This window comes from Anser anser, assembly GCF_964211835.1.
Source record: "Anser anser genome assembly, chromosome: 1".
NCBI classification, from domain to species: domain Eukaryota; kingdom Metazoa; phylum Chordata; class Aves; order Anseriformes; family Anatidae; genus Anser; species Anser anser.
Window position 1 is genome coordinate 143,083,908 of NC_139720.1, and position 15,733 is coordinate 143,099,640.

The following is a 15,733-nucleotide window of genomic DNA, read 5'->3' on the forward strand; positions in this document are numbered from 1 at the left end:
TCATGGCATTTTGCCCCTGCCTGTAGTAATAGGTGTCAAAGGAAGTTGCGCACTTGCAGTGGGATGCCTTAATCATACTTAGTCAGCAAATGTTTAGACTCTGGCACCCTGCTGACTTTCTCTCTTGGAGTAAAAAAAAGAAGTTTTTTATTTCCTGCAAAATCTATTTCTATTGGTGGGAAATAAAGTCCATGGAGTGAAGTACCAGAACCCAAACACTGTCCTGTAAGCCTTGTAAGCTGCATGGAACAGAGCTTATTTCCATTTAGATATAACTATGCTGAGTTGGTCTGTTGTCATTACACAGTTAACCATTGCACAGTTAACCTCCCTCAGAAGGGAGATGGAGATGTCTTTCCTTATTAAGGTGACTTTGGATGCTGAGAGTTATTAAAAGATTCACCTTTGCTCTTGAAGGAAACATCTTTCTTCATAGGTTCTTGGTTAAAAAACACACAACATGAAATCACCAGGGAAATAAATGCCTGCAGACATCACGTTGACACAGCCATCCAGTGTAGCTGAGTACTAGGAGAGGTGTGACACTTTTTCCCTCTTCTTCTGGTATGGTCTGACAGGTGTTTATGCTCTGGCCTTGCTGGTTTGGACTGTCCTGCTGTGGTGGTTTTACTCGGCTGCGCGGCCGAGCTCCACCACAACTGCTCTCTCACTCCCCCTCCTCAAAGAGGAACGGGGAGAAAATACGATGAAAAGGGCTCAACGGTTGAGATAAGGACAAGGAGAATGTTCAGTCATTCTCGTGACAGGCAAAACAGACTCAGCATAGGGAGATAGTAAGATTTATTGCCTATTACTAACAAGCTAGAGAAGCGAGAAACAAAGGAAAGAAACCAAAAGCACCTTCCTCCCCATCCACCCTCTTCCACCTCCTCCCCTCCCGAGCGGCGCAGGGGAACGGGGGAACGGGGGTTACGGTCAGTCTATAGCGCTGCTTCTCTGCCGCTCCTTCTCGGTCACTCTCGTGCCCTGTGCTGTGGGGTCCCTCCCACGGGATGCAGTCCTTGCCGAACTGATCCGGCGTGGGCTGCCCACAGGCAGCAGCTCTTCAAGAACTGCTCCAGATATGGGTCCGTACCACGGGGTCCATCCCTCAGGAGCAAACTGCTCCAACCTGGATCCCCCACGGGCAGCAGCTGCTGCCAGGTCACCTGCTCCTGTGTGGGCTCCTCTCCACGGGCTACAGGTCTGGCCTGGAATCTGCTCCAGCAGGGGTCTTCCACAGGCTACAGCCTCCGTTGGTGCAGCTCCATCTGCTCCACCGTGGTCTCCTCCACAGGCTGCAGCGTGGAACCTTCTCTTGTACCAGCACAGCTGTGAAGCTAGCCCAAGAACCAAACCAGCTGAAAAATAACTAAGTTTTTCCTGTTCCTCTTGGGCAGTTATTTCTTAGGCAGATCTATTTTCTGAGTGGTCTGCCATCTAGGAAAATACAAAGTTTTTGTTTTGTTTTGTTTTCTAGTACTGAAAAGGCAGGGAAGTCAAAGTGGTTGGTTAGGATGGCATGAGAAGCACTGCTCCTAAAGTATGGCTTTGGGAGGGTTAAATGGCTGGGTGATGTTCTGTCCTACTGTGGCCACACAATTTCTAGCACTCAAGCTCTACACACTGAAGTGTCGTGCCAGGAACACACTGTCTGAGGTAACGTCTCCCTTATCTGGTCCCATGTTTGGGTTTGGGGGATTTTTTCCATGCATTGCATCTGATAGACTTTCAGTTGCCTTGGTTGAGGGATAGAATAAAAAAGGTCATAAGCCACAGTGAGCAGCATGTTCTAGGACACCAGTTTCAGATGAGGGGTATGTTTTGCAACCCACACAACTTTTCTTGTCTTGCTACCCGTCAAGCTTCAGCACAATTTCAGTGCTGGCCATCCAGTTCATTAAACTGAAATAAATGACAGATTTTATGAAGAGAATAGCAGTGCTGTAGCACTCCTTGCCAAAAGACGTTGCAGCAGCAGGAAGCCTACATGGGTTCCTGGGGAAGCCAGACTTGGAAGAGATATCCAATAGCAGGTGAATGAGCAGATAAATTTTAACAGACTCAGGGATTTCCTGGTATTGAGAGCAACTGGAAGCTAGGAGAGGTCTGTGGAGGAGTGACGGTGTACGCTGGGCCTGATCCTACTCTTCACTTTTCTTAATAGTCCTTCCTGCAGAAAAAGTACTGAGATAGGTGGTGTGAACCCACACAGCTGTTCTCATATTCCCATGACTGGAAGTATAAAAACATGACAATGATGGAGCTTGCTTGGTCATTCCTTCAGTTCACTAACACCACTGTAGACAACCATTCTTCCATATATTTTTTTTTTCATGTAATTTATTAATGGTTTCATTCCACAGATATCAAGTCTTAGAGGGAATCCTCTTGTGTGAATAGTAAACTCTTCAAAATTTGTCAACTGTTTCTTCTGTCTATCACTACCTGTTCCATTGTTTCAACAAAGTCTGCTGTCATTGTCCATTACATTGCATCAGCAGGCTTCACCGTTGCTTTTTATCCTTCTGACAATTTGTCATTCTGGCATTATTTCAGTCACCTAAGTAGCTATTTGTCGGCTCAAGATGTGAGTTTTCCAGTGTTTGTAGCAATATATTTTTTTTTCTTTGTCTTTTCAACCTTTAATGGGCCATCAGATGAAACACTGTTGGTGAAAATCACCTGGAATCATTTGTGTAGAGCAGGCTCTTTTGTCATCATTATTCTGTTGTATTAGCCTTTGGAATATAAATAGTTCTCTTTTTGCAGATGATACTGTTCCAGCTTCTCATTGGATATTATTTTTTGATTGAAACTTCTCACTTCTCATTAATTTACTGTGATTTCAGTCATAAAATGTTGACTCTTTCCAGACATATTACCCTACAATGAGATCACTTGGCTCTGACATATATAAAGAAAGAAAAAAGAAAAAAAATAGGACTTGGAACTTTCCAGACTTTTCTATTGGCATGTTGCAGGGAGATGCATGGACTAGATATAAATGTTCCATTGTGTTTGGAATGAAACACAAACAGGTGTGACAAATACTACTTATAACCTCCTTAAATTCCACATTTTAAGCTATAATGGTAGGCGAAATTGACCATAATAAAAATGTGCAGCTGTTATTTAATGGTGGGATTTCCACTATAGATTTTGTATTCTCCAAATCAAAAGATCTCCTCTCTCCTCCTCCCAAACTCCACCCTCTTCTCTCCCCCCACCTCCACGGGTGGAGACCTCCAGGGATGGGGTATCCACAGCTTATAGAGGCAAACTCTTCCAGGGCCTCACCACCTGCCAAGTGAATAATTTCTTCCTAATATCTAATCTAAATCTCCCCTCTTTTAGTTTAGAACCATTACCCCTTGTCCTATCACTACACTCCCTAACAAATAATCCCTCTCCAGTTTTTCTGTAGGAATGCTTTAAGTACTAGAAAGCTGCAATGAGATCTCCCCAGAGCCTTCTCTTCTCCAGGCTGAACAACCCCAACTCTCTCAGCCTGTTTTCATAGCAGAGGTGCTCCAGCCCTCTGAGCATTTTCATAGCCCTCCTCTGGGCCCACTGTAACAGGTCCATGCCTCTCTGGTGCTGAGGGTCCCAGAGCTGAATGCAGTACTCCAGGTAGAACAGAGGGGGACAATCACTTCCCTCATCCTGTTGGCAATGCTTCTTTTGATGCAGCCCAGGGTACGGTTGGCTTTTTGGGCTGCAAGTGCACATTGCTAGCTCATGTTGAATTTTTCATCCACCAACATCCCCAAGTCCTTCTCCTCAGGGCTGCTCCCAACCCCCTCATTGCCCAGCCTGCATTCATGTTTGAAATTGCCCTGACCCAGGTGCAGGACCTTGCACTTGGCCTTACTGAACTTCATGAGGTTCATATAGACCTTCACTGATCTATCAACCACAGAGCTGCTATTCTATTTATGACTACCTTTAAACTGTGTCTTTCCATCCTTTAGCATATGAATTCATAGAAAAAAAAAAAAACACTTCGCTAGTGATGTAGAGAGAGATTAAACTGATTTTCTGGTTTTATTTTGTATGATAAACTCCCTTTTCTGCTGAACTATTCAAACTCAAAGTCTGTGTCTATCCAAAGGTCAGATCTGACACCTAAGGTTTTTCTGGGGCACAAAAACAACCTGACAGAAACTTTATGCTGACTTTACTGTGTAGATAAGCTTTGTGATGGCAGTAGGCAGAAAGGCTGTGGAAAGAGCTACCCACACAAGCATCCCCATTCAGAAGACTTCTGGTTATTTAACTAACTAGGATAACTTAATTTTCATAAATGTAGGACTACTTCTGTGATATCCTGCAGAGTTAGAAACATGAGTGCCTTGGGCAATATGTTTGCTTGAATTTATACACACAGAAACGAAAGGGAAAGGGATGGTCTGATATGCCTATCTAGTCAGTGGCAGAAGGTGAGGACCTCTAAGACCTTCAGAAGGAGCTCTTCTCCCTAAACTGGCTACCGTTGACCCTTGCTGTTGACTGCATTGGGAAATAATACAAAATTCCTATTTCTACCCCCAGTCATGTTGTAAGCTGGCTATATATGTTTTCTGAGAATAGATGTTACCAGTGAACTCCCACTCAGTTCTTCATTCTCAGACTAGCTTTGTGGTCAAAGCAGTCAGTACAAAATACCAAAGCAAATCAAACTAAACCGAATGAAAAACAAGCAACAACAACAAAAAAACATCTCTTGCCCTGAAGACTGCGCTCTCTCACAACCTATTTGGACCCTTTCTGTTTCTTCTGAGATAGCTGGGCTCTTTTGTGCCTGGTAGTGAAGTTTTGCCTGTTGAAGGAAAACAGGAGGGACCCCAACCCACCTAAGAGAAGTCAGAGTCTCAGAATACACATTTCATTTTAATGTCCATCCCACATTAATTTGGCTAGAGTAAAATTCATTCTTGCCTGTTCTCTTTCTTCCACATGATTTATAATCTGCCAATACATAACATCTCAGTTTCAGTGGGTAGGGGGGAGTGTTCTTTCAGTGATGTAGAAAACTATACAGAACTGAGTCTTCTGGTTTCTAGATAAGTATTTGGACTGAAGGTCGTCTCTGGGCATTGTGGATTTTTCTCAGTCTGAGTTGTAAATGATTTTACATAGGAGAGCAATCTTTGTCTTGTCCAGAGGATAGGATTCTGAGTGTGTAGAGTACCTGTCTTTAGCACAGAAGAGACCCTGAATGAGTTAGGCAACTCTGGACATTATCAATGTACAGGATTTTTGCCTGAGGTGTGGGTCAGTCCTATTTTTAAGGCAATTGTCAACTAGAAATACATGACAGCTGGAGCCTGAATGATGGACAACTTGAGGCCATGTCTATATTGGAAGGGCTTGAAATGATCTTTGGGAATAGGAGACTGACTCTAACCTTCATAGTGGTGCACCAGAAAAAAAAAAAAAAAAGTCCTTTAGCATTTTCAAGGGTAATGGAAATGAATACCAGGAAAGAAAAGTCTCCTGTTAGTTTGAAAGAGAGAAAACAGCAAATCTGATTACTGTCTGGATGTGTAGGGTCTGACCCAGTTGTCTCCATGTATCCATCTGCCCTGTCACATCCACAGCGGTGTGGCACATCTGCACCATGGTTGCTGAGGCATAAGGAGCTGACCAGGGAACATCCTCAGCTCAGTGGCCTAGCCTGTGATCAGTGTGTTATGTACTGCACATAAATGCAATGCCACCTGAGGAAGTCAGACAATTCGTGGAAGACACAAGCCTCAAGATCATTACTAAGCTAATCAGAAATACAGAGACAGGCTGTAGCAATCCTCATGTACTTATCATAGAATCATAGAATATCCCGAGTTGGAAGGGACCCATAAGGATCATCAAGTCCAACTCCTGGCACCGCGCAGGTCTACCCGAAGTTTTAGACCATGTGACTAAGTGCACAGTCCAATCGCTTCTTAAATTCAGACAAGCTTGGTGCAGTGATTACCTCACTGGGGAGCCTGTTCCAGTGTGCAACCACCCTCTCAGTGAAGAACCTCTTCCTGATGTCCAGCCTAAACTTCCCCTGCCTCAGCTTAACACCGTTCCTGCGAGTCCTATCACTGGTGTTTACGGAGAATAGGTCACCTACCTCTCCACTCCCCCTTGCGAGGAAGCTGTAGACTGCGATGAGGTGCCCCCTCAGCCTCCCCTTCTCCAGGCTGAACAGGCCAAGTGACCTCAGCCACTCCTCATACATCTTCCCCTCTAGGCCCTTCACCATCTTCGTCGCCCTCCTCTGGACACTCTCCAACAGTTTAATGTCTTTTTTGTACTGTGGTGCCCAGAACTGCACACAGTACTCGAGGTGAGGCCGCACCAGCGCAGAGTAGAGCGGGACAATCACTTCCCTCGACCGACTACCGATGCCGTGCTTGATGCATCCCAGGGTACGGTTGGCCCTCCTGGCTGCCAGGGCACACTGCTGGCTCATATTCAACTTGCTGTCAACCACAACCCCCAGATCCCTCTCTGTGGGGCTGCTCCCCAGCGTCTCGTCACCCAGTCTGTACGTATAGCCAGCGTTGCCCCTTCCCAGGTGCAGGACCCGGCACTTGCTTTTGTTAAACCTCATGTGGTTGGTGATCGCCCAGCTCTCCAATCTGTCCAGATCTCTCTGCAAGGCCTTTCCACCCTCATCCGAGTCCATAACTCCTCCAGTTTTGGTGTCATCAGCAAATTTGCTCAGAACACCTTCTAGTCCTATATCCAAATCATTTATAAAAACATTGAAGAGGACTGGCCCAAAATGGAGCCTTGAGGGACCCCACTAGTGACCATCCGCCAGCCTGATGTGGCCCCATTTACCACAACCCTTTGAGCCCTGCCCGTCAGCCAATTGCTCACCCATCATATGATGTTTTTGTTAAGTTGTATGCTGGACATTTTGTCCAGTAGGATCCTATGGGAAACTGTGTCAAAAGCTTTGCTGAAGTCCAAAAAGATCACATCAGCTGGTTTCCCTTGATCAACTAGATGGGTGATCTTATCATAAAAGGAAATCAGATTTGTTAGGCAGGACCTTCCCCTCATGAACCCATGTTGGCTGGGACCGATGACTGCATTGTCCTCCCCCAGGTGCGCTTCAATAACTTCAAGGATCATCCTCTCCATAATTTTACCAGGCACTGACGTGAGACTGACAGGCCTGTAATTGCTAGGGTCTTCTTTCTTACCCTTCTTGAAAATTGGCAAAACATTTGCCAGCTTCCAGTCCAATGGGACCTCTCCAGATTCCCAAGATCGTTGAAAAATAATTGAGCGAGGTCCCGCGATGACATCAGCCAGCTCTTTAAGCACCCTGTAAATTACCTGAATGAACAATGCAGGGTGGCTGGCAGTTGCTACGGAGTCCAATAAATGGTACACACTGAGTCTGTGGAAGTGCAGAGGACATGAGGGCACACCTGCCATTATTTGTCATTCTTTGCAGGACAGATTTTTGCTGAACAATCCACATGCATTTTTAATAATGTTTTTATCATTTCTAGTACTTATGCTTCTGCATTAGGGATGTTCATAAACCCTAACAGATACTAACATATGCACAATAGGTAATTAAAAAAAAAAAAAAAACATCCTTTCTTGTTTCCTCTTTTAGGTTTGATTCCCTATTGCACTCACAAAGTGCTGAGGGACTGGTTCAAAAAAATATCTATATATATTAAAAAAAAAAAAAAGTGTAGTGATGCAATCCCTGTAATGGAAGAGCATGGCTCCAGAAGTGTAGCTTACCTGCCACTGAGAAGGACACCCACAGGCCCCAATACCTAGCACAGGTGAGTGAAATGGGTGAGGCTTCAACAGAGCTCAGTGTGGTACTACTAAACTGGCTAGTAGGAAACAAAAAAGATGACTGTGCTGGAAAATCTGTTTCCTTTGACACTTCAGTGAAACTGAGATTTGGAACAGAAAACCATCTGTTGGCATAAAATAATAGGTTTCTTTCCTTAGAAATGAAAAAACCTGCTACTAGTTTTTGCTACTCTCAGCGCTCAAAATCCACCAATTTAATTGGCTCCTCTGTGAAGGAGTATTTCTCCGTATTTCTGCATTTCTTTATATTTCTGAGCCATAAAGAATGCAAATTTGTTATTGTGGAATCTGTTACTGTCCTCAACCATTAAACTTGCCTCTTGCACTCAAGCTGTAGAAACGCAGGGCATTTATTCATGCTGCATTCCCTAGTGTTTTCAAGAAATGGCAGCAAATACATGTTTCTATGACATATATTTGAAATTACTGTGACTTTTGAGGTATGTTCACACAGGTTATTTCACTCGTGTAAAAAGATAAAAGATTGCTGTCATCTTTGACCCCGCTAATGTCAGGGCAGGAAGCATGAAGCAATATCATGCTGGGTAGATGTAAGCTTGCACTTGAAGGTTTTCTGCTTCAAGGCTAGAACAAACGGAGGAAGGAAATGAGCTTTTTCAAAAAGCCCAGCTAGAGACCTCACAAGATCAGACCTCCAGGCTCTGCAGGAATTCCAGGTCTCAGAGAAGGAAAAATGTTTTTCTAGCTCTTTGCAGAATTATTAATCACAACATTTATGAGATGAAATGAAATAAGAGACAAAAAAAAATAGGGGGGGAATTTAAACTCAAAGGAGTTACCTCATTTTTAGTTTGTTTTGTCTGTTTCCCTATTAATGTAAGAAAATAAGAATTATCGTACCAGCTAACACACATACATATGCAAAAACCTCACCTAGGTCTTTATCCTTTTGCTAACCAAAACCACAAGGAAAAAAAAGAAAGAAAAACAAAACAAAACAAAACACAGACCAAAACCAAAATACAGACAAAGGGGAGGATGATGAACCCTGGTAGTCCTTACCGGTTTCAATCAATCATGTGGGATGGACATCCTCAGTATAAAGTAACTTCTCCAACAGCATCTTAAATGGTGATCAATGTATCTTTTCTTCCTAAGTTCATGTCATAACTTCTGAACACATTTCTATACCTATTTTGGCAAATTCATGTGGCAACAAATTTCATCTTTATTTACGTGAAAGAGTAGCTTTCTCTGTTTTAACCATGTGGTGATAATTTCCCTATTTCTTTTATCATGAAAGGTACTGAAAAATCACTCCCTGTGTAATTTTTCCTCATGCTAAAAGTCCTCCCTTTTGTATGCGGAGAGTGACAGTTTATTTGTTTCATCCTTGCAGCAGAAGTCCTCTGGACCTCTGAGAGCCTTACCACTCCTTTAGGTAACATTTGTGCTGTTATATCCTTTTTGTCATTGGTGACCAGAATTGCATCCAGTGCACAAGATAAGAGTATGTTGCATCAGTATAATAACATTTCCTGTTTTGTTCTTTATTCTTTTTCTAATAATTCCTCACAATCCATTTGCCCTCTTGGCAGCTGCTGAACATCAAGCTGTTTTCAGGAGAAAAAAAAATACAAAATAACCCCAAGATGTTATTCCCAGGTTGTGGAAGCTGATAATTTTCTGTGTGTTGGTAAGACCATTTGTCTGAGAATAGTGTTTTGTGTATATCATTGGCCAACAACACCAAGCACAAGAAAGCTAGAGAACACCTAATTTCATGGGGCACCCTGTGAACATTTACACACTGTTCAAAAACTACCTGACTGATGCAGAGCTGACCAACGGACTGGCATCATGTTCCAGTTAGTTTCACCGGATCTATGAAACTTCCAGCGTCTGGGAACTAGGGTTATTTAGTACGGCTGTCAGGCTGCGGCATGGGATGAGGCTGTGATGTAGTGAGGGGAGGAGAGAGATGTACCTGCTCACATTGTAAAACACACAGCATGCTCTTCACTGCTGATGTGGGAGGTTTTGGGCAAATTTGCCTCTGCAGGCTGTTAGCTGTAGAGCAAAAAGCTTATGAATGCTTATTTATTGGCCAGTGGTCACAGACTCTGAGAGCAGTAAGATCTCTAGGAGCTGGGCAGGCTACCTGACAGGAGTGCTTGAGACCTGTAGCTTTTGAAGGCAGAGATACGCAGAAGCTGCAAGGAGACCATGCATGTTCTGCTGCTGGCTGTGGAAATGGGGTGAAGCAAAGATGTTTCTAATTGAACACTTTTAGATAAACAGAATTAACTGAAACTAACTGAACTCTATTCTGTTCAGAAATTAGGAGTTTGGCCTTGTGATGAATACAAAGATGAGCAATTGATACACCAAGACTGTGTTATGCAGGAGGAGTAGGCATGGTGAGCATGAATGAGCAAAAATAACTCCTTTTAGAGTGATAGGAAAAGAAATGTGGTTCCTGAAACAGCACATCTACCAAGAAGACTTGCAATAAGTCCCGTGGAGAGCTGCAAGAAGGTGCTTTCAGAGGAATTTTTGGTTAGTGGAGGGAGAGAAGGATTAATTTTATATTTTCATGGTGAAAGGAACAAGAAATTCCACAAACTTCCTGCAACTGACCAAGCCAGGTGCGTACATTTCTACAATAATCAGCTAAATCACTGACATATTCTATCCTAGTTTCCATATAACTAGATGTTGGAAGCCAGCGTCAAAGAAGGTTTTACTGCTCATAGTCCTCCCTATGTTGATAGGTGCTCTAATGTCTAAGGAGTAGAACAAATTTCTGAACACTAGCAGAGGATGTCCAGACACTTGAGTGAACATCTGGATACTTCAATTACAGAAAAAACTAATAAAGTGTTGTTGTTGTTGTTTTTATTCTGGAAAAAAAAAAGTTGGGTGACATTTCCTTTTCACAGGAAATGTTCTGGCTTTCATGGAAAACCTTGATTTCCTTTTCAAAATGCTTAGAACTTTTAGGGACTGAAAACTCCAACTGGCAGCCAGATCTGATGCTAAATACAGTGAGCTAGTTCTCATAAAAAATGTTTGTCTAAAAACTCAGTCCATAGCCTATAGGCAAAACAAAACATTTTCTCAAATAGTGATATTATCAAAAATATAAATAATTATTAAAACTAAAGCTCTGTTCCTACATGTTGTCGATATGTTATGACCCTGTTTTATCAGTAAGACATTCGCTTCCAGTAATTCATATACATTTAGGAACAAACAAGGCTATTTACTATGAAGTCACTATAAGCTATATCCTTTGTCAGCAAAGATATTAAATGACTTTTCAAAGAATCCCAATTTGGTTCAGTCTTGTAAATTAGGAAGAAGTGTGTCTTTCCCATTCAAGTCACAATTTCCAGTATATTATGTATTTATAGAAGTTTCTTCCTAAGAAATAGTGTGGAAGAACTCCTTATTCTCAGGGAAGAAGTCAGATATGAACAACAATATACTGAATAACTTTCAATTTCAACAATAATGGGAAATAGAGCAAGTGCTGCACAAGAGATTAGGCATTTGCTGTTACACTAAGCAGTGACCTCTTGGATCAAGTTGTCTTTAAATTAAAATTGGAAGATTTCATCTTGTCTTTGCTCTGGACCTGTTTCCTAAAATTATTTGGACACAGGATGGCTGATTTATTCAGCTTTCCTTTTGTGGATAAACTTTGGATAGGTTTCTTGCCCAAAGATATTTGCGGGCTCAGACTCACTTTTGTCTCTGTCCTGTAAAACAGTGTGGCATCCAAGGCAGCTTGACAGGACCACTGGTGGGAACAGAAGACCCTGGGGGCTCAGCGTAATATTTTTATTTCCATAAAAAGCAACAGATGTACTGCAACAATCCCCTCTCTGGCTGGCTTTGTGGTCTTTTTATGGGGATCCTGCTGGTGACCCGATCACATTCAGAACAGCTGCTGCTATTTTCATTCTGGCTATGCTGTTTCCAGCCTCCTTAGGATGGCAGTTCAGCTGCTTTCCATTTGGGAAAAGGCATGGAACAGAGAAATTGAGAACTTTGTTATAAAGGGAATCTGGTTTTAAGATGCAAAGGTAATGGTGTTAAGATTTTTGTCTGAACAATATCATCCCTAGCCTGACAACTATAACTACCATTGTCAAGATTTTATAAAAACTGCTGGTGATTAAAGGACTTCTCAAGTGACATATCAACATGCAAACCAAAGGCAAATACGTGCCAACCACATTAAGAAAAAAAGCACACAATTCTTGGACAATTCTCTCTTTCAAGATACTCTCACCTCCATTTTGTATCCTCTGAACACTAGCTAGCAATTACAGGAGAGCCGAAAGCCTGATAAGAAACTTAATAGCTGTGCCTTAGTGGGATGGAGGAGATCGATGAGTATGATGAAAATGCTATTGGCTCTGTAACACGTAAATTGCCATTAAGCCTTTTCTGTCCACATGCATGTCCTCATATACTGTTGTGTGGGACCCTGCTATGCAATAACCATGTGGCTTATCAGTCACACAAAGCAGCCCCCTGACTCAGACATCATAGGACTCCCATCTTGGTCCTGAAACCTTTCCACAAACACCAAGATGCAGGAAGGGGGGTGGTGTGCTCTGATGTCTCACTTCATTGGTTGGGCACGTGTCCCTGGTACAATATGTACCCCCAAGTGTCTTTTTAAGATAACGACAAAGTGCCTTGAACTTCTCAAAGAAAGGAACCAGCAGAGCCGTTTTGGGACCAGCTTATTCATCTTTATCACAATGGTAGTCATGATAGAACTGAATGATTAATGATAAAGACCAGGGACAACTCTTACCTTGGGGAAAAATGAGTCCAGCCCCATCAGATTATCTACAACCCTTGAAAATTTTTCTGAGTCTTACTTCCCTTTTTTGCAGAAAGAATGTGGTGAACTGCATTGGGCTTATGTGACAAGGCTTTGGTAGCGGTGGGGGTGCTGGAGTGTCCTCTGTGAGCAGAGCCCAGCAGCTGCCCCATGTCAGATCAGAGCCAGCTCCAGCCGGCTCCAAAAGGGACCTGCTGCTGGCCAGAGCTGAGCCAGGGAGCGATGCTGGGTGGGCCTCTGGGAGAGCAGATTGAAGGAAAACCTGATGTGCAACAGCAGCTGGGAGAGAGGAGTGAGAACCAGCCCTGCAGACCCCCAGGTGAGTGCAGCAGGAGGGCAGGAGGTGCTCCAGGCAGGCAGCAGCAGTTCCCCTGCGGCCTGTGGAGAGGCCCCTGGTGGAGCAGGCTGTCCCCCTGCAGCCCATGGGTCCCACACGGAGCAGATCTCCACGCTGCAGCCCGTGGAGGAGCCCCCGGTGGAGCAGGTGGATGTGGCCTGGAGGAGGCTGCGGCCCATGGAGAGCCCCCGCAGGAGCAGGCCCCGGGCCGGAGCTGCAGCCCGTGGAGAGGAGCCCACGCAGGAGCAGGGGGTCTGGGGGGAGCTGCCGCCCGTGGGGGACCCGTGCTGGAGCAGTTTGCTCCTGGGGGATGGACCCCGTGGTACGGAGCCATGTGGGAGCAGTTCTTGAAGAGCTGCTGCCTGTGGGCAGCCCCCGCAGGCTCAGTTTGGGCAGGACGGCATCCCGTGGGAGGGACCCCACGTGGAGCAGGGGCAGAGAGGGACCGTGAAGGAGTGGTGGAGACCAAGGGTAAGGGACTGACCGTAACCCCATTCCCCATTCCCCTGTGCCACTCAGGGGGAGGAGGTAGAAGAGGGCGGAAGCGGGGAAGGTGTTTTTTGTGTGTGTGTGTGTGTGTGTGCGCGTGCGTTGTTGTTGTTTTTTGTTTTGTTTTGTTTGCTTTAGTTTCTCACTGCCCTAGCTTGTGACCAATAGGTAGTAAATTTCATTAATCTGCCTACGCCAAGTTTGTTTTACCTGTGAAAGTAATTGTTGAGTGATCTCCCTGTGCTTATCTCAAACCCTGAACCCTTTTTTATCTTATTTTCTCCCCCTCATCTTTTGAGGAAGGGGAGTGAGAGAGCAAGCAATGTGGTGGAATTCAGATGCCCATCAATGTGAAACCATCACATGCACATGGTAGCCCCAGGCAAGGTGCCAAAATGCGCAGGAACAAGAAAGACGCACCCTCAGTAGGGTGGGTCTCCACCAACTAAAAAACATGAGACCTACTGTGGGTATGGGCGCACCTAACAGCAGCTTCCCCTGCCAGGCTGCCATTTGGTGACTCCACCAATGCTTTCTGACTCGTCCTCAAGAACTCTATGTAGTATAACCTTCCCTGCCAGGGCCACTTCTGTCCAGATGTCCTCTACAGTGGGCAATGACAGCCTGCAAGCAGGCTGTAAAAAAAGTACACACAAATTATTTCCTGGCTTATACAGACAGGTATTAGACTATCACATCTGTAAGCTAAGCACACTTTGTTGGAGCAGGGTGGATCTTGATGTTGCTGAGTTGCTGTTTACCTATCTTGGCTTTTTATCTCAGGATTTTATCTTTCTCATGTCATCTTTTTTTTTTTTTTTTTTTTGTCTCGAACTCTTGAGCTCCTAACTATTATAATCTCAATAACATCATTTGAACTATATTTTCACTTTTCTTATCTAGCATGGCTTTAACTTGTGTACTTCTCACAGCTCAGGAGTGATTTTGCTAGCACAACTGAGTTAAGTTCATACAGCCGTGCAGCATCAAAACAGCCACTGGATCATAGACAGCTGAGTCACAAGGCCATTGACTACTAAAGTTGGTAGAGACCGGTGGGGCCGTCTACTGCATCTTGTTATCAATCCCAGATTTTTCTTTAAGGAAACTCTGGTGGCAACTCCACAAGGTTCCCAGCAAGCTATTCCAGTGCTTCGCTATCTTCCTTGTTATTTTTTTTCCCCACTGTCTTGCCTAACTATTCCCTGTTTCAGTTTAAGCCCATTACTTCTTGATTTGTTTTCTTGGAGGACAGATGATTCTCTTGCTCATTGGACTGCTATGCATACAGTCTACCAAAGGGGTATGATGCATGCAACTCCTCAAAGAAATTTTTGCCTTTTTTTGTGTAAACACATTTTTCCACATTTATACTGAACAGAATTTTTTTCCAAGCTGGGGGTTGTGGTTTAACCTGGCAGGCAGCTAATTACCACACAGCCGTTCACTCACCACCCACTAGCCTCAGGGGAGAGAAATGAAAAAATGTGTAAACTTGTGGGTTGAGATAAAGGCAGTTCAATAAGAAGGAAGGGAAAAACAATACGAAACAGAAAACAGAAAACAAAACAAGTGATGCACAACACAATTGTTCACAATCAGCTGACTGATGTTCAGCCAGTCCCTGCGCAATGGCAGCCACCCCCCACCCAGCCAACTCCATGTAGTTTTATTGCTGAGCATGACACCATGTGGTATAGGATATCCCTTTGGTCAGCCTGGGCCAGCTGTCCTGGCCGTGTCCCCTCCCAGCTCCTGGTGCACCCCCAGCCTCCTCACTGGCAGGGTAGCATGAGAAGCTGAACAGTCCTGGGCCCTCTGTAAGCACTGCTCTGCAACAACTAAAATATAGTTGTGTTATCAGCAATATTGTCGTCACAAATCGAAAACACAGCACCATAGAAGCTACCGGGGAAAAAAATTGACTCTATCCCAGCCAAAAACAGGACAGTGGGCCAAAAATAACAAAGCATTCAACATTCATTGCAATTTCTTACAAAAGCTGCAGGATGGCTTTTGCTCAGCTGCTAACTTTAATCTATAGCCATGAGCTCAGTTCCACACCTGCATCATGATCTGGGAATGAACTGGGCTTGAAGAATGGTCTATGGGATAAAGGACTCTTCTGAGGTCTGGAGCAATATTGCGAACATCTCTGATCTCACTTTATGACAGATCTAATTCTACATTCAGGCAATGGAAGATATCTTCAACTGAAGGTATTTAACTTTATC

General features: G+C 44.0%; 1 protein-coding gene across 1 annotated transcript in view; it reads left to right on the forward strand.

The window, feature by feature from the left end:
• Positions 1 to 12,976: 12,976 nt before the first annotated feature.
• IL1RL1 (interleukin 1 receptor like 1) overlaps positions 12,977 to 15,733 on the forward strand; it is a 29,883-nt gene continuing 27,126 nt past the window's right edge. The window contains exon 1 of the mRNA XM_083817578.1: positions 12,977 to 12,992. The gene's annotated coding sequence lies outside the window, so the exon portion shown is untranslated. The remainder of the gene's footprint in view (positions 12,993 to 15,733) is intronic.